Raw genomic sequence first — 26579 nt, 5'->3', positions numbered from 1 at the left:
TCACAGGAAAACACAGAATTTGTGTTTTTACAGACATTCTTTAGTTTATATTTTGTGAAAAAATAAAAACCTATATTAACTAACAACTAATTTTACTAAAAGTACCAGTGTCTCTTATTCAGTATGCGCAACCTCCCTCTCTTGTGGTTGATTTTTGAATGCGCTTTAAATCTACGTACAGTGGAACCGTGTTTTATCTGATCCTCCATTATCTGGCTCTGACAATGGCGGGGCACAGGCGGCAGTTAGCAGTGGGTAGCCAGGGCTCCAGCAGCTAGTGGTTGGGTTAACACGGAGAGCTGGATAGTGGAGGCTCAGATAAATGGAGTTTTCCTGTATTGCAATAAAACATTGTGTTCAACCGATACCCATGTATTCGGTAGCTAGGGAAACTAAAATTCAGCATTTCATTTTCATTATGGAAAAATGTGGATTTTTATTTGGGGGCGAAAAATCAGGATCCCTGATGAGAAGACAGACAATATAATGCCACTGTATAAATCCATGGTACTCCCACACCTTGAATACTGCATGCAGTTCTGGTCACCCCATCTCAAAGAAGATATATTAGAATTGAAAAAGATACAAAGAACGGCAACAAAAATTATTAGGGATATGGAACAGCTTTCATATGAGGAGAGATTAAAAAGACTGGAACATTTCAGCTTGGAAAAAGATGACTAAGGGGGGGATATGATTGAGGTCTGTGAAAACATGACTGGTATGGAGAAAATGAATAAGGAAGTGTTATTTACTCCTTCTCATAACACAAGAACTAGGGGTCACCCAATGAAATTAATAGGTAGCAGGTTTAAAACAAACAAAAGGAAGTATTTCTTAACACAACGCACAATCAGTTTGTGGAACCTGTTGCCAGGGGTGTTGTGAAGGCCAAGCCTATAACCGGATTTAAAAAAAAGAACTAAATAAATTCATGGAGGATAGGTCCTGGGTGTCCCTAGCCTCTGTTTGCCAGAAGCTGAGAATGGGCGAGAGGGGATGGATCACTCGAGGATTGCCTATTCTGTTCATTTCCGCGGAAGCACCTGGGCATTGGACCCTGTTGAAAGATAGGCTACTGGGCTAGATGGACCATTGGTCTGACCCAGTGTAGCCACTCTTTTGTTCTTATGTACTAGAAAATGTACCAGTTTGACTAAATCAGTTTGAAAATGGGTGATCTTAAACCAGTGCAAATTACTAATGTGGACACACTTAAACCAGTTGAGCCCTTGTTTACTTACCTCAGTTTAGATAAAATCTGTAACTTTTCAGTGCTAGCTAAATTGATATAAGCAATGATTTAATCAATCTAAGTATGTCTGTATTAGGCGTTTGCAGTAGTTTAACTAAATCGTTTTTAATTTAATTAATCGGATGAACTTTTGTACTATAGAGAAGACTTACACTTTTAAATTACATTTGGGCTTTACCTTCTGTAAGTGGACTGTAAGTGAGCATGCACCTTTTTTTAGCATTAGGTTCCCAAATAACAAAATGGATAAATGAAGCTTAAGTGGTTCCTTCTTAGGTAATCAATTCTGTTTGTTTTCTGTGTTTTGGTTATTGTAGAAGGTCCAGACTCATTCCTGCGGCGCCTCCTGCTGGTCTCTCAGGGAATTAGCTCGACCTAGTCTCCGGAGCGCCCTCTGCAGGCCAGTGATCTGCCTTGTTCTCTACACTGGCCCCGTGTCCCTCCCAGGACCCCGGTGCCCCTTACTCTGGGTGCTGCCCCCTGGCAATACCCACACACGCTAGGTCTCCCCTCCCAGGGGACCCCCCACCCACTAACTCCACCTCCCCTCAGGATAAGGCCACTGCCAGTCACCAACTAGCCCCCACTCTCTGGGGCCGACTGCAGTATAGGCCACTCATCATCGGCAAGGTTGGGTTTGGACCTGCTGCCTTGGCCTAGTCCTGGGCTGCCCTCTGCAACCCCCAGTACCTCTTGGCCTATTACCAGGCCGCAGTCTGGGGCTATCCAGGCTGGAGCTCCCCAGCTCCTCAGCCTTTCCCCAGCCCTGCTCCACTACAGGTACCCTGTCTAGCTCCCTGCAGCCAGGCCCTTCTCGCTTTGAAGGGAGAGAGAGAGACTCTTGAGCTCCTGGCTCCCAGCCTCTTTATACCGGCCATCTGGGCTCTGATTAGGGTATGGCCCAGCTGCAGCCACTTCCCCCAATCAGCCAGGGTTTTACCTTGCTCAGCCCCAGCCGTCTGCAGGGCTTTTCCAACCCCTCAGGGCAGGAGCGGGTGTCCATCCCGCTACAGTTATAGATTGATCTTATTATAGATATGACTTATAGAATTCTCATCATTAGTATTTTTTTCATGGTAGCACCTAGAGCGGTGGTGGGTAACCACATGCGGCCCGCCAGGGTAATCCATTGGCGGGCTGCCAGAAAGTTTGTTTACATTTGCACAACCGCCCGCAGCTCCCAGTGACCACGGTTCACTATTCCCGGCCAATGAGAGCTGTGGGAAGTGGCGGCCACCGTACATACACTTAGCAAGTCAGTCTCTGTCCAGAAGTTTACATCCTAAATAGACAAGACAGACACAGAGTAGGAAGGGAAACGGAAGTACAGAGAGGTGATTTGCTATGGTCACACAGCACATCCTTGTCAGTCTGGTCAAATCACGATGCTTCTTCGAACTGTTTTAAGCCAAAGCTAACTAAAATATTAGTTAAAGCCTTGTTTGTAAAAGTAGAATAACATTCGGATGTGACAATTATAAATGTTTAAACCCATTCCTCCAAAATTTGTAAACTTAACTATCTTGCCCCAGAGGGATTTTCCTCTCTATTGTTGAAACTAGGACAGTAAACTGTGAGTGCATTGCTTGTTATAATTTTATCTAGGATCTTCTGTAAAGTTTTCAATTTATATTTTTAATAAAGATGATGGGTGGATATTTTCTAATATCCAGATGATTTAAGATAGTTAAAGAATTAATACATGTTACAGACAGTATACAAGAGAGAATGAAATGCTGCTAAACTTATGAAACTGATATTTTGATCAAGGAGATAGATGAGTGATTGGTGAGTGATTTTAATGATGATTGCATGCTGTATAACGCTTAACTAATGATTTAGAAAGACGTATCGGTGCCATCAGGGACAATGGAAGAAATTAAAATTATGAAACAGACTTGTCCTTAAAATGGACAAACATAATGGGAAAGCTCTTTATGTAGCTCATCAGTCTTTTGGGGGAAAAAGTTGATTCTGAATGGCCATTACCTGAGAAGAATGGATTCAAGTAAAGCTTCTCTTAAATGGTATAAGATTCAAGGAATAGATATATGAAACTTCCCTTTGTCACACCAAGATTGAGTCTTCTCTTCTAGTTTTAACAATAGTAAGATTCTTCTTATTTTTGTTGGTGGTGCAGAAGCCTCATGTCCAGACAACCTCCCCCCACACCCAGCCAGCTTCTTTCACTTGGTTTCTTTTGTGTCAGAACACCCAGGGTTCTTTGCTGTAACCCCATCTCCCAGGACGCTGTGGCAGTCAGTATTGTGAGAATTGTTTGGGATGCCTATATGTGCTTTTGGGGCCCAGATACAAAAAACGTTCAGAACAATTGTTTGACCATGAGCGGAATGTGTGTGGTGGTTTAGAATCTGAGTTTATAGCTGCCATTTTCAGATGACTCCTTATCTTTGAGTTGTTCATAATTTTAGCAAGCATCTGTTTTATCAGAAACATTCTAATGTGCCCTAATCCTACTATCCAGTAGGTGTCTGCAAATCTACGGATATCCACTTTATACCTGTGGACCATGTTTGCAGATCACAGATAGGATGCAGATATAAAGTTTATATTTGCGTTGGGCCCTAGTTATCAGAGTTCAGTGTTGAGTACAATTCTTTGGCATTAGAAAAAGATTAAAATATCACAATTTTTTTGTTTCCATAACTTAAAAGACAGATCAGGAACTTCTGTTCTTCCTGTCTCGTGGCATAAGAACAAGGAACTATTAAATACAATTTAAAAAATGGCAAATTCAAAGCTCATAAGAGGAAACATTTTCACAGTCTGATTATTACACTATGGAACTTGTTGCCAAAGGAAGTTGTTGAGGCCAAGAATTTACAAAATTCAAAAAGAGGTTGGATATTTGTGTTGCTATCAAAAATATCCAGAGTTGCTGTTAATGACCACAAAAATGTTGACAGGGATATTAAACTTCATTCTTCAGGGCTTAACCCAGTCACTAACCAACTGTCCCACATCTGTCTAGTGTGGAGTTCTTGCATCTTTCTATGAAGCATCTGCTTTTGGCCACTGTCAGAGGCGTGGTACTGGTGGACTAGATGGACCTTGGTCTGATCTCTTTTGACAATTCCTATGAGTAAGGGCTGCAAAAATATGGTATTTTTTGCATTCAAATGTGACCTCTTCCTAATCAAAATTCTGATGGTTCAAAATTTGGAAAACAATATTAACGAAAGATTATGGAGAATAACTGTTCTCTTGGTCTGCATACTACAGTTAACAAACTTTGTAGCAGGTTCATGATAAATAGCTGCAGTGTGGCCCATAAATCATAGACTAGAAAAGTCCCTTTGGGTAATCCAGTCTGAATCATTCCCAGTAACTTGTTCTGGCATTTCAACTGTGGGGTACCTCTGCTGAACTTAATATTCATATTCTCTGCCCAGTTGGTTCTATTATAAATACTTCTTAACAACCTGCAATAAACATTTCCTTCCTTAATTTCAGGACATTATTGCTGATTTGCAGACCATCTTAGACTGAATAATTTATGCCCTTCTTTTAAACATTGTGTAATATTCTATTAGGTTTCCTCCTCTGATGTTCAGGTCTTTTTTTTTCCCCCTGGATATTTTTCTAAATGTTAATTCTTCTCTGTTTGATTTGTTTACTCATTCATTCTTTAAACTTAATTTTTCCTTTAAATATTTCCCTCTATAATGAATTTTGTTACTGTTTTTAAGTAGCCATAAACTGAGCATTTTGAATGAAATGTCATCCAGTAATTTCAAAGAAACAGTCTTGAGTTTGAGACACTAAACTATATAAAAAATGTAATGGTCAGAACACCAAGATGGAGAACTTCTAGATATACATTTTTCCGTTTATAGGGGGGGAAAAAAGCAGATTTTTGCTTGGAACATTTTGGTCCTAATTTGAATTTGAACAATATTCTTGTTAATATCTAAAGCCATCTGTTACACAAACTTAGTACAGAACATTAATTTTTTTAAATGGTTTATAGGGTGACTAGGTTTGGCCTTCAAGGATCAGGAGAACAATATTGAAAACTTATTTGCAGCGTTCTAGGAATGTTTAAAGAATATTCTGAATCACTTAGTTCCCCTGTAAAGTAGATGAGATTCTTCCAGTTTGAGCAAATGTTTTCATATCTTGTCAACACTCTAAAATCCAGTTACAGCAGGTCCAGTGAAAATGCAGTTGTCTCCAACCATTGTTTAAACATATAGTATAGACGGGATTGAATTATGTTGTAGTTGTATCCTCAAATTATGCTGTAGCCTAGAACAGTATTCAGAGAAGACTGTCATTAGAGTGATTTGGGGATGGGACTTAGTTCAATTTATACAGCAAGATGGAATGTGTTGTAACTGGCTGGGACAACCACAAAACAAAGCCCCATCTACATGGTCAGTTTTGTACTGCAGACAGGATATGGGTGAGAAATTATAATAAACGATATTTTTTCCTTCCTGGGTTCCGTATTTGATTTTCTTCTTTCTTAAAGCTTTATAAACTTTGAACTAATTCAAAAAGTTTCAAACGTTTTTTGGAGAAATACAATGTTTGGATGTTACTGCCATGAACTGATATGCCTATCTTTAGTAGTAATAGTTGTAGTTTAGAGTATGTTATTTTGAACAGTAATTATAATACATTCTATTTGATGATGAAATAGCTCTGACTTGTGTCTGTATAAGTTTTACTTTGATGAACCATCTGTAGATCCAAGTGCTATTTTATTGGGATTATTTAAGTTGGAAGGGACTCTACAAACTTTTGAAAACTGGTCACATAGAGATTGCAGTTTAAAGCTGTACCATGCAATTGCTAATGCCTGATGTTGATAGAAGCGTTTATATAATGTATGTGTGGAAGATGAATATACTTTTGTATTCCAGGATGATCTAACAAACAACCACGGTTGTATTCCAAACAGTCACATTAGTATAGTAACGCATAAGGATATACTAGCTGTTCCATAGTTTGCAATGAGTCACTAAACAAAGATTTTTCCCTTCTTTATAAATCCGGACTGCAGATTTCAAATAAACATTACATCATTTATCTGTGTACTCCTATCCAGCTGGTTTAAAATTGTGGCATGTAGACTTTCTACTGATCTGTGTTGTACGTAGTTTATCATATCTAGCTTTTTGTGAACATTAATCTCTCTTCATCTACCTACTCTTTCCATGCAACCATTCCATTGGAGATGCGGATGATTGTGCACCCGACTGCTTGGTAGCCATGTTGTACATTATTTCAAAGGCTTCTAATCTAGTCAGGCAGTCTTTCAAACCTTGGTTGACCTGTTTTATTTCCCTATTAACCTGAAAATGATAGAAAAAACATCTGTGCTTTAATATTGCTTCCCTTCAGGAGCGCGTACTATTCCATATCCTCTAATCGAGGTTCATTATCAGACTAGTTCCCTTGGATTTTCTAAATGACTAGAAATTAACAAGCACTTGACTACTCTTGTGGAAGTAACCAGGGAAGTTAAGGCCACTTGCTGAAGTAATCAAATACAATTTTCTTTTGATTTGTAAAACCATACAGCTCAGGAAACTCTCAGCAAATGTGCTGTATTAAATACGCTAATAGAAAAAAAATCTATAGATGGGAATTACAAAAGATTCAAACTCTAGTTTTACATTTTATGATGGTTAAACCATTATTAAATAAGATTTGTAGAATGGTTTACTGTCTTGCCCATTGAGTCCCTAATGTCACAGATGACATCAGTTTTCATCAAGATGTCACGTTCCAGGACTAAGTTAATAGTTTTTCCAGCAGGCATCTCTGAGGTGCTAATTCTCCTTCTGAGATTGCTTCTGCTGTGTCCCCACTCCTTGGGGATTTGTGAGTTGTGGTCTTCCAAGGATATTGAGTCTGCAGCGGCAATGTAGTTGGAGAAATTAAGTTAGAGGTGAGCAGCCTTCCTTTTTACTGCTTATTTGTGGTGTAACTGGTTCTTGTCTTGTAAACTTTTATACTGCTAGGCTGAGCAAAATAGTAGTTTCCATTAATGCTTGACCTGGCAATACGTTTGTTCTGCCTTTTCAGAAGGAGCACAAATTTACTAACAAAAGTATGCTGGCACCACTTTTATATTAGTGATGCTTTTGGCAAGCAAGGAATAATTCTTTGCCAAGTTGACTGGTGCTTAGTGGGGAGGACGGGGACCTGCTGAGTAGGGCAGGGAAAACAGTCAGTGTTTGCCATGTGAGAAGGGGAAGAAAAACTAACCAACAGGAAAAGTGAAAACTTTTTTTAAAACATTAGTGAAAGCTATTATATTTTCATACTTCTAATGTAATTTCTTCACAAATATTGGACATTTTAAAAACAATAAAAATAATGAAAACTGGTTTTTAAATACTAACTGAATGACTTGTATAGAGATAGTTATAATTATAAACTGCTAAATGTATTAAACTTCCATTTAACAAAATATAGCTCTTTAGACAAACTGCACTGTCAATCAGTTTTGTACCCATACTCTCCAGTGAATCATTCCGTCCCTCTATATTGATGCATTATTAGTCATGCAAGCAGCCATTGTTTGGGATTCAAATCCAAAGCATTTGACTCCCTTAATACCTTATTTAAAGATAATTGTAATTACTCATTGGGATAATCCAGTGGGAGAGAGATCCTGTTATTTTAAATAGACGAACAGGTTAAAGGTTCATACTTACTATTTGTGGTGCCTTGTGAGACCTGACAGAAAAGAATAGGAAGATCTAGTCAACCAGTAAACACTTTAGAGGAAACTGCAAAATCATGGATATGTATGATCATGTTTGCTCTAGAATGAGTTAATGGCCTCCTGGGGATTGAATCTTGGAAAAGGTAAACTTAATCAGCCATTGTAGGTGATTCGTCTCAAATGTACTGGTAGGAAACTGGTAATCCAATTAATGTGAGAGCCTACTCAGTACATGGAAATAAGAAAAGTGAGATTGGCTTTCGGATGGAGAGGAGAATGATTTTGATACATAGTCCTTTTGCCATTTAACTATTTTGAAGGGAAAATGCAAACTTTTATTGTGCTGAGATACACCTGTCTAGCTTACATGTGGGTTCTTTTTTCATTGATTGTTGACACTTTCCTCTTATTCCAATAAGTTACTCCAATTGCCTTTTGGTACCTTGCTTTTTTTTTTTTTCCAACTTGATTTTGTTGTTTAGAGTTTGACTTATCCTGTTAATTGATGCTCTCTTATTTGATGATGAGTTTGAGAGATTAATTCTATTCAGAAAGAAGTCGTGTGTTCTGAGTCTGTTACACATCACTGTCTCTTTCTGCCTCTATTCAAAAACAAAAGCAGATTCTCAAAGCAGACTTTGGGCAAGTAAAGCAGTAATTGCTGCTTCTGCTTATCCCAAGGGTGGGAATTGAATCAGATCTATACTGTGCATACACAGGTTTCATATGTTGTTTATTCGGGGAGAGAGAACAAGACAATTCTGGCTCAAAACGAGTTTTTTTTTAGAGCTAATACACAGGGATATATTGCTAACTATTCTCCAAAGATAATCTCCTTTTTATGGGAACATTATTGCATCCTGACTGGGAGTCACCAACTGTCTCAAACTGATTATTGAAGAGAGACTACTGACGGTTTGTGCTTTTTCTGTACAACCCACTTTTATCCTCTTGTTGTTCTTAGAGTTTTGGGTTGGGGCGATACTACTTTGGGAAGTTTTTTGTTTTTGTTTACTCTGCAATTAAATATGGTGAGGGAAGAGTAGGGGAAAGGAAATGCATGGTTCAATGCTGGAGGCCTTGTAGACAATCAAGACTGCCTTGCTAGTAACAGACACGTCAAAAGGACCAGTGAGTTGCAGTTTTTCCTCCAGAGTGCCATCAATTGTGTTTCAAGGGGACCTGGCAACACTTTTTATTGCAAGAATGTATTTTTTTTACTAATTGCATTTGCAAGCGCGCAAGTGGCTGGCCAAATGATTGCGTGAATCTGCATGGCCCTTATGTGGCACTTGCAAAGGGGAGAAGAGATTTATTTTGTGACCTTCCCTTTTCTGCTTACCTGCATAAGGGCCAGGCATTATTGGCCCCTAAAAGAGTGAAGGTACAACACATTTTGCAAGGAGTTCATAATCCGACACAACAGTATGCTGAAGAGATGACATCAGGCAAGCGGAAGAGATTGTCTTAATTTTGTTGTTTGCTTGCATATGATGGTACTTTTTTATATGGTTCTTTATTTTTAATGTAGAAGAAATTAATTGAGACAATAGGTGGTGGTTGAAGAGACAATGGGGAAAAAAAGGTATTTGAAGGACCAGAGGGGACTGTGAAGTTTGGGATTAGAGAGATGTTCCAGTTGTACATTGTCAGAATGCAATGATTTTGAGGGTTAAGAAATGTTTTTAAAGCCTCAAACCTAAACTGAATTGTAATAATGCAGTTGTTTTCCATGGCTTGTCTCTGTTTAAACTTATCCAGTAGTGCTACCTAGTGGCCAGTGTTTGCAATTGGGTTTAACCCAATAAAGGTAAGAACAGTTTAGCGTAACACGTGTAAGTTATTGTCTAGGTCGGGGTCGGCAACCTTTCAGAAGTGGTGTGCCAAGTCTTAATTTATTCACTCTAATTTAAGGTTTCGCGTGCCAGTAATATATTTTAATGTTTTTAGAAGGTCTCTTTCTATAAGTCTATAACGGGTCAGCAACGTTGGGCACGTGGCTCGCCAGGGTAAGCACCCTGGCGGGCCGGGCCAGTTTTATTTACCTGCTGACGCGGCAGGTTCGGCCGATCGCGGCCCCCACTGGCCGCGGTTTGCCGTCCCGGGCCAATGGGGGCGGCGAGAAGCCGCGGCCAGCACATCGCTCACCCGCGCCGCTTCTCGCCACTGTTGTTGTATGTAAGGTTTTTAAAATGTTTAAGAAGCTTCATTTAAAATTAAATTAAAATGCAGAGCCCCCCGGACCTGTGGCCAGGACCCGGGCAATGTGAGTGCCACTGAAAATCAGCTCGCGTGCCGCCTTCGGCGTGCGTGCCATAGTTTGCCTACCCCTGGTCTGGGTTCTCACAGGCGAGGGGAGTACTAGATTGTAAATACAATGTTCTTCTCACATTTGGCTGAACTAGATGAAATTGTAAATTGGAAGTGGAAGATGTTTTTTTTTTTTTTTTTCTAAACAGTAGCGTCTATAACTGCTGTACATACTGGAGTTTAACATCTTGGACTATTGGATATGGAAATAAAATGGCCAGTATATGAATGAGGAATGTGGTCCTAAATATCCAGAAGAGAAATTTTACAAGTATATTTAGACAGGAAGGTATCACAGCATGATATTGTCTTTTTGCTAGTGCACCACAAGGGGGCAGGATTGTATTATGGTATTGATGTAACTGAATACTGAATCCTTTGCAGGCGCTAATGTGTTTGGGGTACTAAATCTTTATGGCTTATTTATAGGCAAGTATGACCATTACAGACTGGAAATAAGGCATACAATTTTAACAGTGAGTGTAATTAACCATTGGAACAATTTACCGTGGGGTGTTACCTTGTCTGACAAGGCTTCTGCTTAGAGAAAACAAATACTAAAGTTTACCATGGGGTGTTTGGATGATTCTCCATCGCTGATTAATTTTTAAATGAAGATAGGATGTTTTCCTAAAAGATCTGCTCTAGGAATTATTTTGGGGAAGTTATATGGCCCGTGTTACACAGTAGGTAAGACTTGACAATCACAATTGTCTATTCTGTCCTTGGAATCTGTGTATCTATAAATATCTAATAAACCAAATTTATTTTTAATGTGTCCTTAAAGAGTTGCTGATGTCTTCTGGAGTATTTGTTTTCTCTAAGCAGAAGCCTTGTCAGACAACTGATGCATATTTGTTTTTATTTGTCTTTTTTCACCCTTGAGTATGAATGATGGTAAGATGTTCTTTTCACACATACAATTTATCAGATGCAACTGGTTTCTCTTTTACAGTTTTCTGATTATTTGATCTCATGATCTCTGCAGCATGCAAATGCAGTGACAGAGATGTATGCTTGCTGTTGGGGAATGAACTGTTGCCACTGAGTCCCGAAGAAACAGTTTCTATGCTAATGACCTTAGTAATAAAGATGCAAGGCAAAAGAAATTCACAGAATATGAGAAATAAGCAAAATTTGCGTATATATAATTTTTCCATGAGATGTCAGAGGTTCTTTAAGGGCCTGATTCTGCAAGTCACTGGCATTTAGTGGGAGCAAGATCTCAGTCCTAAGATTGTGTCCATTAATTAGGAAAAATCTTAGAACTGCTTTGGAACCCTGACTACAAATGTAACTTCCTTATTGTGAATAACTGGAATAACTGATCTCTTAGCCATACCATGATTAAAGGGTAGACATATATTCAGATTGGTCCCTGAGTAATGGTAATCAGCTATTGGGGGTGAAGGAGGGGGGAGGGATAAATGGTGGTACTCTGCCAAGTGCCACTCATTTGTGACGCTGTAAGATGCACTGCTTACAGTAGATTATGCAGGTCTTCATAACATGATGATCCATTTGCTTGTGTCCTTTGCTCAGCAGTGAAATAGCTAATAGTGGTGACATTTAAATTGTCAGATCTAGGATTGAGTGTTTAACATTCACTGAAAATCTATGTCTGCAGACTCAGGCAGATGTCACTGTTTACGTTCAGCTCAGTTGGAAGATTTTCTTCATAATTGTTAGTGCTAGACTTCCATTGGGAGCTGGAGAGGGCCTGAAACTTGTATTCTGGAGCACAAGGAGCAGCCACAGGGAAGGGGGAGGGGGAGTGTTCCAGATCAGGGAGCTACCATGAGTTTGGCTCTATCTGAGGCAGACAATTCAGAGACATGAGCAGTAACAGCTCTTCAAGCCCCTGGCTTCCAACAGGAGGAAGCTGCGTGGGTTGGGAGGGAAATGAAGAGGTCAGCTGCAAAGGAAAGGAAGGAGCTGTTGACATGACGATCGGTGCTTGCACCTCTGTGGCTGATCCCAGTGTAACACTAATGTGGTATATTAGAACTAAACAGTTAATACATTTCTGCTCCTGAGAGGTTAGTTGTACTTCTAACGAATATAGTGTTGACTTAATTGCTGTTGCAATGGAATATTAACATATTGAAGCTACCTTCCAAAATAATATGCTGTCCGAAGGAAGAGTGGGTAAATGATTCTATCCATACCAGTGTGTATTGTGAGCAGGTCTGCTTTAGGCAATAATACTATTAAGTAAAGCTGAGTAATACTATTCTGAACTTACTGTGAATGAGACACACCATAATACAAACAGAAGTAACCTTGTGATGCCATTAACAATAGTGCACTGAAATATACATAGTGAGTCATGGCTTCAGTTAATTTAAATAAAGTGGCTTCTACCTCAGTGTAATCTTAAAAGTCAATTCCAGAGTAAGAAGCATTTTTTAGAAACAGAATTGTAGGTCTTTAGAAGGGTTCAGCCTGCCTGGGAATCTGATTGGCTGGTTATCCAGGTGTTACATAATCCTCACATGCAGCCGTGTGGCAGCTTCTGAGTCACTTTTTTTTCCCATTATGCTCTAAAGGGAGCTTTTTAAAATGTTACCCCTCAGTCTCTTCACTTTTTCAAACATATCCACACAGCCTAACAGTAATTGGTCTTAAAATACTGCATTGCTGTTTTACCTTCCCTATTACTGTGTGTGCTTCCCTGATAGCAGTGGCAGTTTTACCTTGTTATAAAGTCAAATTAATGCAGAAGTGGAGGAATAAAAATTGTAAAGATTTTCATTTTTGGATCCTTAGAGACGTGTTCATTTCTTCAACATATGGATAATTTGCATGCATGAATGTTTTGTGTTATAAACAGATGTGAATATTTTATTGGCAACTGAACTGTTACACAATATAAAAAGTATATTCTAAAAAGCAATGTAACTGGTGCATGAAGGCGGTTTTGGGTACAAACACATGTTACAACTCATTAGCTAATTGCTTTAAAAACACACACAATAGAATAAAAGTGTTTTTTTATGGAATACCTTTTTAATTCCAATAAAAAGCTTTTAAAAACATATTCCCCTGCTGCACTGTGAATACAACAGCATTGTGTGAGAACCAAAATGAAACTGTCTAGATACTGACCAGTTTTCCCAAGATGAATGGAATATTAAAAGTCAAAAAATGGTGAAACATAAATTACTTTTACGGCCAGATTTTCAAAACCATTCCCATTTGAAAACCTAGCCACTTGTTTCATTGTCTAAAGATCTGAGCATCCCGCAACTCCTTTTGAGATCAGTGGAAGCCGGTGAGCATTTATTTAGTTGCTTAAATGGGTGCTGACTATGTGTGAAAACTCAGTGCTAAAAATATATTTTCATAATTGCCTGTATGCTAACATAATTTCATAATTGCTAACACGTACAGTTTTGTTAACTTGTCCCCCTTAAAAAAATCTGAAAGGTGCCAGATTAACCTTCTGGATTGCCAGGGTTTTCTGTCTGCAGAACGTGTACATTACTGGAACCAGCAATGTAACTTTTCCCATTTCAACCTTGTCTTCCAGTAAGCAGCCCTTTGTTGAATGGCTATTTCAGTCTCTCTGCCCACGCACTTGTTTTAGCTTGTATCCAGCTCCAACAAAGGTGTGATTTTAATAGTATGGGGAGCAGGTGAGGAGCGTTAAGTAATGCTAGTAACACACTTATACAGAAGGGGAAGGAGCCCAAGAGGATATTGATAAGAGACAGGAAGGGAAGAAGAGGGAGGGAGAAGATAGATTGAGGGGTGTGAGGATGAAGGCCAAGTTCAGAAATAGAGATTTTAAGGTAGACAGATGGATGGAGTCTTAAGAATAGAATACAGGGTTTAAAAGAGGACAGTTATTTTATTCTGCAGTGGTGTCTAACTGCCGCAGTCATGATCAGGGTCATGTTGTTCTTAGTCTGTTTGAATGCTTGGGAAGACAGTCCCTTCCCCAAAGAAGCTAGTTTAATTTGAAATAAAATGTGAGTAACTATAAGAGGCAAGTGGGTTGGAAATGAGGAGCAGTAATAACCTCACTCTGTTACCTAGGTAAGTTGCATGTGCAATGCAATGGTTCTGAATCATGGCAAATATTTTTAAAATCAGTCTGACTGTCACACAGGCTAGTCATTAGCTAGCTGATTTGACATCGTGAAAAAGGAACAGGAGGATAGTGTAAAGGATGGATCCCATCAATTTTGCGTTTAAAAAGTTGACCAGATGCTGGGTAGAGAGTTAGGAGGTGGTACAGTTAGAAGGAAAGGGTTTTGAACAAAGTGAGAGGGAGATGGTTGGCAAGAGGCAGTATGAGTGGAGTAGAAAGGAGGAGAGTAGAAATATCTCCCTTTTCCACACTTACTGATGATAACCAGAAGAATCCAGGATGAAAATGTCACCATTTTGATCATACCTGTTTGACTCTGAAGGTCTTGCTTCCCACAACTAGCAGTAGTGTTTGTTTATAAGTTAGTACCTTCATAACTTGGACACAGTCTCCTCTGCCAGGCCCTCTAAATTATCCAGTCTCTAAAAGCTGAAATTGTTGGCGTAGAATCTAAAATTATAAATGCTCAATGCTGTATTCACTCTCGGGAACCAGTAGATTTCCTGCTTAAATCTAAGAAGGGCGTCTACCTCCAGGGTGAAAAAGTAGATTCGAAACACTTGACTTATTTGCAGACTTGTGTGTTGCTCCTAAGGTTCTGGAAGCACTGTTAATTTATTGGTGTACCCAAATCCCAGGTTCTTCATTTGGAAGTGGTTGACCTACATAAGATTCTTTCTAGAGACAGCTTAGGCAAAAAGCTTTCCTTCCCCTATTCAGAGCCCAAGACAACATAGAAGATAACAAGGCATTCGTATGGCCTCTTAACAGGAAGGAAAGTCCAGTTATAGATAGGCTGAGTCAATGAGTAATAAACACTGGCAAATGGTGTTGGGATCAGTGAGTGGTGAGTCAAATCTTTCATGAGTTGGGAAATGTTTGGGACATATAACTGTTTTCTCTGTCTCTGAACAAGGATTTATATGCTGAGCAAAGGAAGACTAGAGTTATGACAAAGTACACTTCTCCACTTTTTTGGAGGGTGCAGGCATGAGAGGGGTCCTATGCACCCTTCCTTAATTCTCTCTATGAACACTTTCCTGAAAAAAATCAGAAAATGAGAAGATTACACAATTGTAGAAGTCCTGTAATAGCCCTCTGAGGCAAATAGATTTGCACAGGGGCTAGGTATGGTGCACTTGTATACCTTCTCCTGCTTTACTTGTCTAATGCAAGCCATAGTAATCCGTATAGTATGCAGGATACAAATATACAGGATATGCAACGTGAAACAGTTTTAATGTTGTGGGAGAGATTTTAACTTCTGGAATTTTGTGACTCTTGTGGGCTTGACTTCTCAATCCTTAATGTTGATAGCTGTTTGCATCTATATGTGCAAGGTTACTGAATACAGTGAAGACAATAATTAGAGCTGGTGAGGAAATGATTCCCCTCCCACTACCCCCATTAAAAAATTAAATAAACCGTTTATTTCACTGAATTTTTTCTAATTTTTCAGGGTTTAATTGAAAAAACATATTTTTCAAATCTCCTGTACTTTTTTGATCCTCTCTGATTTTTTGAAAAGATGTTTCCTATCACACTCATTTTGATGGAGAATGTTTGACCAGGTTTAACTGAATTTCAGCATGCCATACAAAAGTTATTCTTAACCCTGAGATGTTCTACCAAGCTTTATGAAGAAACTTCAACCTGTTAATATCTCTTTTCTTTGTCCACAATATCCTGGACCCAGATGCAAGAGGCATCTCCAAAAGTTAAACATAACTTTGGCTTCTGTCTAGAGCAGTTAAAATTCCCTACTTCATGCAGCTTTTTCTTTTAGAACAGGTTTCAGAGCCACATGACAATATATTCCCATTCTGGCTTTTTTACAAAGGACTGATTTGAATGGAAGTGGATGGGTTAAGAATAGGAAGTTGATTTAGGTTTCAGGGTTTTTGGGTGGTTGTTTTTTTGTGGCAGAGTGAGGGGGCGGGTTGGTGCCAGGGGATTGACCAAATTCAAAAGTTCTAATTTGTTTTTGTTTTTTAAGTTTGGTTTGTGTGAGAGCCTGGAACTTGTGTAGATGATTTTGTAAATTGAAATATGCTTGAAATTCAAAAGATCAGTTTGTCTTGAGTATCAATATGCAGTTCTTTTAACTCCACATTCTCTATTAACTAGCAGTATGGTATGTGGTCCACTAATAGTCCCTGTAACGCTCATTGGTAGTGCATGAAGACCTGGTTGACCACAAAAGGCTGGTTCTCCTCCTTGTGTCCAAATACTGTGACAAGTGCTCACGTTCTTTATTGTGAAGAAGAGCCTAGGATACTCTGAAAGGAGCTGGAAAGTAGGAGAACCCAGCTTATCTGTCTCTACTTAGAGGCTATTGCAACGTAAGAGGAGTAGAGGAAATAGTGTTATTAGTGAGACTGGTGCTGCCAGCCAACAGAGCAGCAAGAAAACAAGAGGACTGGATATCTGGGCATCATATGCAAGGAGAAGGCAAGTGGCTGGAAATCATATGCAGTGTTTAGTTCTTTTCTCCTTTCTAAACACTTTTTTCCATGTAATCGATGTGTATCACAAGGCTATTACTTGATCACAGACAAGAGGCAGTTTTCCTAAGACTTTCTCTGTTAAGGAATGGCCCTCATTATGAAAGAAACTCAGGAACACCCGTTATAAAGTACTCAGGTTAGATGTAGCACTGGTTTAGTTTGGAATGAGTGGATTTTGTTGGAGCATTTGCTTTGTGATTTAGTATTCAACATACATGTTTTTTCAAATAAGATTCTCAGCAGATGTGTTTTCTAAATTAACCTAATGTATTTGCATATCTGAGGGTCATCCTTAGCTGATTATAGAGCATTTATGTTGAAATTTAATTAGTGAAAAATGCATGATTTATTTTGTTCATAAAAAAGCAGTTAGTTGTATATTAGTATATCAGTGCCACTGTATTAAGGTGACCAGATGAGGGGAAGAAAATATCGGGACACATGGGGGGGTGGGGAGGAAGGGGTGCCTGCCGGCAGAGCAAAGAAAAAAAAAAAAAAAGCAGAGTCCTGCCCCGGCTGAGCCAAAAAAAAAAAAAAGAAAAAAACCACAGTGCTGCCGGCGGGTATCGGGACGTCTGGTCATCCTACACTGTATCTCTTTTTATTCCTAGATATAAAATGTGCAACCTGTTTTCAATTAATGTATAATTAAGTTTGGAATTGGACTGAATGTTAAACTTGTATATGCTGTTGTGCATCTTAGATATTGTAGTTATAATTTATTTTTATTTTTTTTCCCCTCCCCCCTTTCTCCCTTTTCTCACCCATGTGTCTGCTTATCCTTTTTGGAATGTGGTTCTTCAACAATCATGATGTACTTCTGACACAGGTAAAGACTTTTTTAATTACCAATATTTATTGAATGTAATCTCTGCTTGGAAAGTGTACAAACAGGCTTTAATTAGACAATACAGTTCAGTCATGGATAATATACTGGGTACATTAATTCATAATGTGATACTGACGTCATTATCACAATTGGCTGTTTAAAGGTGACCTGCGAAGAAAAATGGTCTAAAAGTTCCCTTCCTTACCAATTCCTCTACCCCACCTCAGAAAAGTGATGGAAGCTGTTTCTATCTTCTCCCCCCTCCACTCCCCGACATTAGAAATTTAGGTCTTGTATTCCCTGGAAGACTTTATGGTACCTTCATAAATGGTGAATTATGACTTCACAAATCAAGGAGCCCAAAGACTTAGGGCTTTAGTACTTACCAGTAGAGTTAGTGTCAACAACTCCCCTCCCTCCAACCCCAAGTGTGGCTGCAGTTATACAGATATTAAAAAGCTTATACTGGTATGGTTTATTCCAGTTCAGGAACTGAAATAAACTATACCAACATAAAGTACCTTTATCCCAGTGTAATTGTCAGCAAAAAATTCACCCCCCCCCCCAAACCAACGTAATTACAACCTATTTTACACTGTACATTTGTAAGTGTAGATCAGGCCTATTGAGAAAGGATACCTTTTAACAACACTTTGGGGTTTAACACCTATTAAACTAGAATGTTGAATTAACGTTTTGGACAAAGAATGTTAGCAATTTTATATCTTGCCCCTTCAGTTAAGTTGAGAGCTCATAATGTCCATGTTCTGAGACCTTCAAAAGATCCTTCAGCAATTAAAAAATAAAAAAGACAAGTCTTAAATCCTTTGTTTTTAAATTAAAAGATAAGTTGGGGAACACTTTTTGGTGGGGGAAAGCTATCAAGCCTTCTTCATATAAAATAAACCAAGAAAAGGCACAAGCCTAACTCTCTCAAAATCATTTGCAGATTACCTTTAAAATGGATGGAAAATGTATTTTAGGGTTGAATTTGTATGAGGAGTTGCAGGAAATTCCTGTTACCTTTTAGTATTAGTAAGGTGAAACAAACTTTGGTAAAACTAGGGCCTCATCTGCAGACACTACCAGTATAGTGTTTACTATCATGAATAGCTCCATTAGCTTCAATGCTACTATATCCATTAGTAAGTAATATAACCAGTAAGGCCTTGTCTGCACTACCATTTATGTTGGCAAAACTTCTGTATCTCAGGGGTGTGAAAAAAACACGCCCCTGAGTGACAAGTTATGCTGGCATGAGTGGTAGGATGCACAGCGCTGACATAGCTACCACTGCTTGTTGGGGGTGATTTAATTACGTTGACGGGAGACCTCTTTCCTGTTGGCATAGAGCGGCTACACGAGAGATCTTACAGCAGTGCAGCTGTAAACTCTCTAGTGTAGACATAGCCTAAGTTTTTGCAGATTCAGACCCTTTAATTGTATCTTTTGCCCTCTGCAAATGCATATTAAAAGAAGTCCACAGCTTGGAATTCTGTGTTGAATGCCCCAAATAACCATAATAAGAGAGCCAAGCAGCAGATTTATTACCTAGAATGTATGTGGTTTTGTTTTTAGCTTTTCAGGTTTGTGAAATCTAGGTTGCCCAATTCCTTTTGGAGGAATTTTGCAATATACATTCTGCTGGTGGCTTTATTCTGGAAGGTACTCTGAAAAGTGGATTCTGTATCTAGAAGTAACACAGCTATTTTTAGAACAGTGTACTGTTTTGTAAATGTTTAGAAAAAATGCTATTTTTGAAAACATTTAAATTCTGTACAGATTTTTCCAACAATGTGCTAAGTAAACAGTCTGAAGGACCTGAAAATTAAACCCTTAATGGCAAGATACGTTATCCACAGTGTTCAGTGGCAGATGTTAGATCATCAGCAGAATGTATCAGGAGAGGGAGTTCAAAGCTACTGATCCATGGCAATGTGGCCTTTGTTTTTCTATATCCAAAGGATGTTTTAAAATTACAAACCTGCAGATTGCTTCTCTCAGAATGGGGCATTCAGAATATAATTCTGAAAGGGATTTTTGGGGTGAGAGAGAGGGAAGCATGCATATTTGTAAATTACCTTTAAATCTCTGAGCTGTGAATTAAGTTAAATTGACTCTGTATTGCCCATTAATTATATTGGAATTAAATGTAATATACTCAGAATTACAGAAAGCAATATTAATGGCAATATATATAAAAGGGGAAAAAAACCTTTAAAATCAGCTGTATACTCAGTGTCCCTATTTGGACTTGCCTTTGGGGGCATTCAGTATATAATTCCAAAGTTAATGCATTTTTGCCAAGCCAATTTGCAAATCACCTTTTTAAAAGTCAGTTGATTTTCAGCAAGAACCTGTGACGGTTATGTATCACAAACACCTTTTAAAAAAAAACCTGAATTCTTTATACTGCTTAAGATGTTTGTGACCTCTTTTTCAGGAGAAATGCCCAACTTTAGGCTCAGGTCTTGACAAGTAATGTAGAGAAGAACAACTGATTCTGAGCTGTTTGTGTTTTTAAAATTAAGTTTCTGTGGTGTACATTTTGGCACTTCATAAAAATGAATCAGTGTTGAAAATTTAAGCTATGTCTCTACACTTCAACTGCTACAGCAACACAGCTACAGTGCTTCCGCGTAGATAGTGACAGGAGGGGTTCCCTGTCACTGTAGTTAATCCAACTGCCCAAGAATTCTTCCGTTGACCTACTGCTGTATACACTGGGGATTATATTGATTTAACGATGTCACTCGGGAGCGTGGAGTGACATGGCTGGGTGACATAGCTGAGTCAACTTGACTTTTTTTAGTGTAGACCTGGCCTTAGTGTTCCTTAACTGGTGGCTGTAAAAGGAGAACTAGACAACGTTTAGGTCACCTGTCCTGGCTTTTGCCACAAATTTCCTGTGAGACCTTGGGCAAGTCACTTACTCTCTCCTTGCCTCAATTCACTGTAAAATGGGATAGTAGCACTTCCCTAATTCAGTGGTGCTCATATAGTGCAGTAAACAGGGCCAAAATAGTACTCTGATTTTTTTGCTGGTATGCTATTAGATTATGAAAGTAGACCCTTTTTACAGTACCTGCTTTAAATAAAACTTTGAACTTGATATATTAGCAATGAGCAATTATGAGCTATGTTACCACAAACCCACATTAAAATATTTAATGGTGCTGACTGGACAGATTATTGACGGTTTCTTACATGCTTCTAATTTAGACAAATAAGCTAAAATGATTAAAAATAGATTGCCAAATCTACAACAGACCCCAAATGTATTTAATAAACCAGAAAGATATAGATATGAGCATAAAACAGATACACCTCTGCCAACTGCTTCCTAAAAAAAAAATCATAATTTAATTTGTACTATAGCTTGGTTTATGTCTTCATAATAAATCATGGGAAGTTCAGCTTCCATCAATACCAAACCTACTGAAATATTGAGGGGCTGAACAGCTTTTATCTTTGGCATATACATGATGATCCTGTCCAATAGTGATCATGACCGATGTGCAATGGGATATTGAACTGTTCACTGAAGGAGAAAGTAATACTCTGATATTCAGGCACCTTGAGAGAGAGTTTACTCCTTTATAACTTGATAAATTGATATTCATAAACCATTGAACCTTTAAAATGTATAGACACTTCTAAAGGCATTTGGAACCTGAAATCCTCATGTATTGTGATGCATTTTGCAGCGAGCTGTTCTGCAGTCTTCTTATTAAATGTTTCCACTATTGGCTAGAGAAGACGTGTGAACAAAACTAGCGTAGTCTAAAATGAGCAGTATGTATTTTAAAGAGGACTAAAAATACTGCTGTACTTTTAGGCTCTCTGTACTAGACCCATTTCCTTAAAATTTCCCGCCATTGCTACCACTGAATCAGTTGCAAGAGTGGAAGGGGTAGTGTAGACCGCTTTTTGACCAGCTTGTTGTTCAGTGCTGCTCCAAACAGGTAGGTTACCTAGTGGCTAAAACTACAGCAGCCACTAATGACTATTAACTCTGGTGCTCTCATTGTTTGCTACAGTGGTGGAGCTGCACTAGTGGCGAAGGGTTCTGAGAAAATAGGTCTAAATGTAGGTTAGGTCTTGTTGGTTTCATTTCTGAGGCAAATGTTTGTTTCTTTAGTGCTATAAAATGGTCTGAGTTACTAACTTATCTACTGGGATATATGTGATACTATCCATTCAATTCTGATTCTAAAATATACCATCTATTTTGCTTTTCAGAAAAGGGACTTTGTGTGTAGATTTGTTCTTATACACACACAAGCCTTCATCCCAGTGTGCTGTCACTGCACCTGACAGAATCAAAATGTCTGTCTGGCCAAGGGGAACTGTGGGCTTTGCCAGTCATTCATACTGAGAACATAGTTTCTCTTCCTTCTCCTTTCTCTTTCCCAAGCAGCAATAGCTTCTGCCTGACAAGGGACACCCCTCAAGCAGCAAGATCTGACCTTTCCATAGGCAAATCTTCATTGCTACTGCAGCCTCAGGCCAGCTGAATGCGTGAAGCTCCCTCTGGAGCTGCTTAATGTCACTCTGATCAGTCCCTATGCAAGTAGTTTCCAACCTTTATGGGAAGGAGTTCCCATTTGTGGTGTATTTGTAATGAACCCCCTTTTCTTCCCCATGTCATGTCATGCTACATCCTGGCAGTCAGTGAGTAAAGGACATTGAAGCAGGAAGGGGAGCACTTGCCACACCAGCTGAGGAAGAGTGGGGAGCAGTGCTCCCCTAAGTCAGGGAGAGAGGGAGGCGTTCCCCTCTGTTTTTAGCAGAGGCAGGGGAGTTATACTTTAACTTCGGAAGGCATTGCAGCTGTATCTTACCCTGGTTTATATCCAGCTCCCTTCCTCCCTCTCCTCTCTATTGTTTCCCACCCCTTTTTTATATTTTGGCAGAGTTTGCTTTCCACTTTTCATTTGTTTTCTCCCTACCATCTTTCTCTGTTTTCACCTATCTTTGTGCATTTTTTCTCCGTCAGTTCTCTGCGCCTCTCCCCTTCTTCCCACCATTCTCCCCATTGTTTCCTCCTACCTCTCACCTCCTTTTCCCTCTCATTTCTCTCCCTCTTCCTTCCCCACTTTAGTCTCCTGCCCTTTCTTCCCTTTTTACATTTTCTCCTTCCTTCTTCCCTCTTTCTCCTCCATCTCCACACTCTTCTTCCTGTTCTTTCAGTTTGTAAAAGTGTAGCCAGGTGCATTTGCTGTGCATGCTCTGACGTAATATTAAGATTCCCAGTAAATACAACAAAACTGCTCAACACCCTTAATAACCAGCTGCTCACAAGATAAACAACATCACTTCTATAAAATACAATAACAGCCTGCCAATCCCTCCACCCAGGCCTGATCCTGTAGCCCTTACCTACATGCATAGTTCCATTGACTTCAACAGAACTGGCCTCACGAATAAGGGTTGTGAGATTGAGGCCTGGATTCCTGGTTAAAAAGAGGGGCCTTTCCTGGAAGGGTAACAAATACGAGCTCCTTTGGATAGAGTGAAAGTGAATATCAGAGTCAAGGGCCTTCACAGAGAATACTTTGACAGGAGATATTACTTTAAAAACTTTCCCCTTTTGTTATGCAAGCAAACAGAAAAATTGAAGATTGTGAATGTCTCCCTTTCTGAAATAAATTTTGTGTAACCACATGCAATGTAGATGGATGTAGAGAGATATAAAAATAAAATCTGTATTCATAAGGACCTAGGAATTCACGCCTGGGTATAATAAAAATAGAAAAATCCTTTATAAATGTAGAATATGTTGGATCAGCTAAATGTTCTTGAGGAAAGTAAACGGAACTTGTACTTACCCTTTAAAAGCTCTTTGCTACGTTAATATATCTATATGATCAGTGCACATCAGCTGATGTGTCTGAAACATTCATGGTGGAACATTCATATAGTAGAAAAAGGCTCAAACTATATTTGTGAATGCTTAAAATCCTTTTATGACATCCATATTCTTTATTTTATCAGTATTGACATGACTATGTCCCATTATTTCTATTTCCTTATCTAGTCATTACATATAACCTTGCTGCATGTTCTAAAAAAGTCTAAACAAATCAGTATATTTGATTAATAGTGCCCTCAGAACCCTGAAATCTGTTTGTTTGTGCATCAGCTGTAAAATGCCAGACTGGGGCTCCATTGTGCTAAACATCATGCAAATATATAGAAGAGATGGTTCTGTCCTGCAGAACTTACAAACTAAGTGGACAAGATAGAGGGGGGTGGGGGAAATATAACATACAAGCAGAATGATCAGAGTAATGGTTGGCAAAATCTTGTTAATTCCACAATTTTTTAAGGGGAGAGGGGTGTTGGCATTTTTGCCTTTATGTAACACACACACACACACACACACACACACACACACATACACAGCCCAGCTATGAAAAATTAATTCCTGGGTATGGTAAAGAAACGAAATACTGCTTGGCCTGAAAAACTGACTTGCATGGCATTGAAATCTTAGGGGTATAGACCAACGTTGATTAAATGGGGCTATATTACACACCCAATACAGTGTTGCAATTGCTGTCGGAGTTTTTGTGCATGTAAAAACTCAATGTTGCATTAATGAATATATTTGTATTTAGTTAGCTTGTTTTTTAAAGAGACGGAAAAGGAGGTTTGCTTGTCTGAATTTGTGGTACTGAAATTACAGTTAGCATTCAAATTTTGTGTCTTCTGGGTCTGAGTAACAATGTGTGCACAAGTTGCAGGCAGTTCATCTTCATCCAGATGGCTATCTCCGTCAGATGCTGGTAAGAACATTGAATCTGTAAAAACTGAAGGAAAAAGGAGGCATAGAGCTGAATATCCTCTTATACTGATGACATTGTAGTCTTAAACATCACAGATCTTTCAAAGTGGTTTCATTTAGCATGAACAGAAAGGGTAACACTGATAACTTAGCACGGGGAATAGGTGCTTTAGCAGCAGGGTGGATTTGATTTAAATTATGATTTACATCACTAGTCAGGGAGACTCAATTTAATCATGGTTTTCTACATAAAAGTGCATTCTTGGTGGTTATAACCTTAATACATATTCTTCACAATTTGGTGATAGGTGGAGGTTTCATTTTTAGAAGGTACACACTGTACATTTTTAAACAGTGATTTATTTTGGAAACTTTTCAGATGAGTTTTACAGCTATATCAGAAAATGAATGATTGTTTGGTTATTTCGTTTTCCAAAGGTAATTGAAGCAGATATTTATGAAGTCATTGGGAGGTGAACTATTTCCAGTTCAACAGGTTAATCATTAATATTTGGAGGATTTTCTTGCCAGGCCGCATTAGGAGGAGAACATCACCAGACACACATTTAAATTGTTTTATTTAACTAACAACAACATTAAGTATTCTGGATTTTTTTCTTCAACAGCAAACTTATAATATTTTAACAAAACAAGCATATGTCCCTCACTTCTCACATTTAACTCCAGACTTCTTCTCCTTGTTCAGATCTATTCCACCCCCAATAATTTTCTATTTATTGAACTTTTTGAAACTTTAAACTTTTAGTGAGAGGTAAGGGGATTAACTCCGTGTACACAAATTTGCAGAGGGACAATAGAGTTGAGGCCTGTTATTTCTCACCTCTATATATTTATTTATTTTAAAACATTTTTGCTGTTAACCAGCATGTTACCTCTGGAGACACACATTCACAGTTTGAGAACTGCAAAACTAAACATCTCTGATGGTATCTTCTGGACTGAGCACTGAGTCCAATTGGATAGATAGAAAGATTAACCTAAATAATCGGCACAGAAGCCTGTGGAACCCCATAAGATTGGGTCCTTAATCAATGAACTATTGGAACTCATTTACAAAACTTTTCTTAAACATTACATGAATACACCTCTACCTTGAAATAATGCTGTCCTCGGGAGCCAAAAAATCTTACCGCGTTATAGGTGAAACCGCGTTCTATTGAACTTGCTTTGATCCACTGGAGTGCGCAGCCCCGCCCCCGGGAGCACTGCTTTACCGCGTTATATCCGAATTAGTGTTATATCGGGTTGCGTTATATTGAGGTAGAGGTGTATATTGTCTCATTCTATAGAATTAAAATTTATAATCCCTATTCCATGATGAGATAGCTTTGAACTATAATGTATCTTAACTAAAACTATTTTTAGATAGGTTTTTCCTCAAAAATCATTTTATCAAAAAATCTGATTTAAATAAAATCATTGACCTCAAACAGCTGAATAGATTTTGTTTGTAATTTCAGTGATTCCTGTCTGTCTTGTCTTGCATTCATGAATGTTGTGGTACAGGTTCTGCTAGTTATACTGATGGAATTTAAAGCATCCACAAAACTTCAACTGTACCTCAGTGGGATTTACTTTGTAATCAAGATAAAATTACCACAGTTGGTTACAAGTGTGGTGTTTGTTTTTGTTTTTTGTTTTTGTTTTGTTTTTTGTGTGTGCAAAATTGTAAGGTGTAGGGACTGTTTTGGATCTGACCTAGAAACTCTGATTCATGTATTTTTTAATAGCGAGGCTTATTATAATTCATTATTTGGTGGTTTAGCCACCAAGTTATTGGACGGTATCCAGTTCATTCCGAATGAGCCATCCAGACTTCTGACCAAGTTCAGGATAGTTTGGAATTACTGACTTTTAAGCTTCAACAGGATTTGTAAGTGAGACATATCTCACATTTTTGCAAACATCTGTAACCAACAGCAGCCAAGAAAGAAGTTTAAAATTAAATAGGATGTCTGTAAATTTTTCATGCTTATTTAGCTGAAAGTTTTCTTACCTTTAGATTTGGCTATCCACGTTTTTGGAGATGAGAGGTAGAGGAGTGAAGGAAATGAGCAGAGGTGAATGC

The 26579-nt window shown here is 38.6% G+C and overlaps 1 protein-coding gene across 6 annotated transcripts in view; it reads left to right on the top strand.

The window, feature by feature from the left end:
- TSC22D1 (TSC22 domain family member 1) overlaps positions 1–26579 on the top strand; it is a 134101-nt gene that overhangs the window by 70528 nt on the left and 36994 nt on the right. Inside the window, exon 1 of one of the 6 annotated variants that reach the window (XM_034758445.1) lies at positions 17627–17700. The exons of the other annotated variants lie outside the window; for them this stretch is intronic. The gene's annotated coding sequence lies outside the window, so the exon portion shown is untranslated. Of the gene's footprint in view, positions 1–17626; positions 17701–26579 lie in introns of those variants that run through there. 6 annotated transcript variants of the gene reach the window in all.

Source organism: Trachemys scripta, chromosome 1 (genome assembly GCF_013100865.1).
Source record: "Trachemys scripta elegans isolate TJP31775 chromosome 1, CAS_Tse_1.0, whole genome shotgun sequence".
Lineage (NCBI taxonomy): Eukaryota > Metazoa > Chordata > Testudines > Emydidae > Trachemys > Trachemys scripta.
Note: the sequence above shows the minus strand (reverse complement) of the source record. Positions and strands in the feature narration are given on the sequence as shown.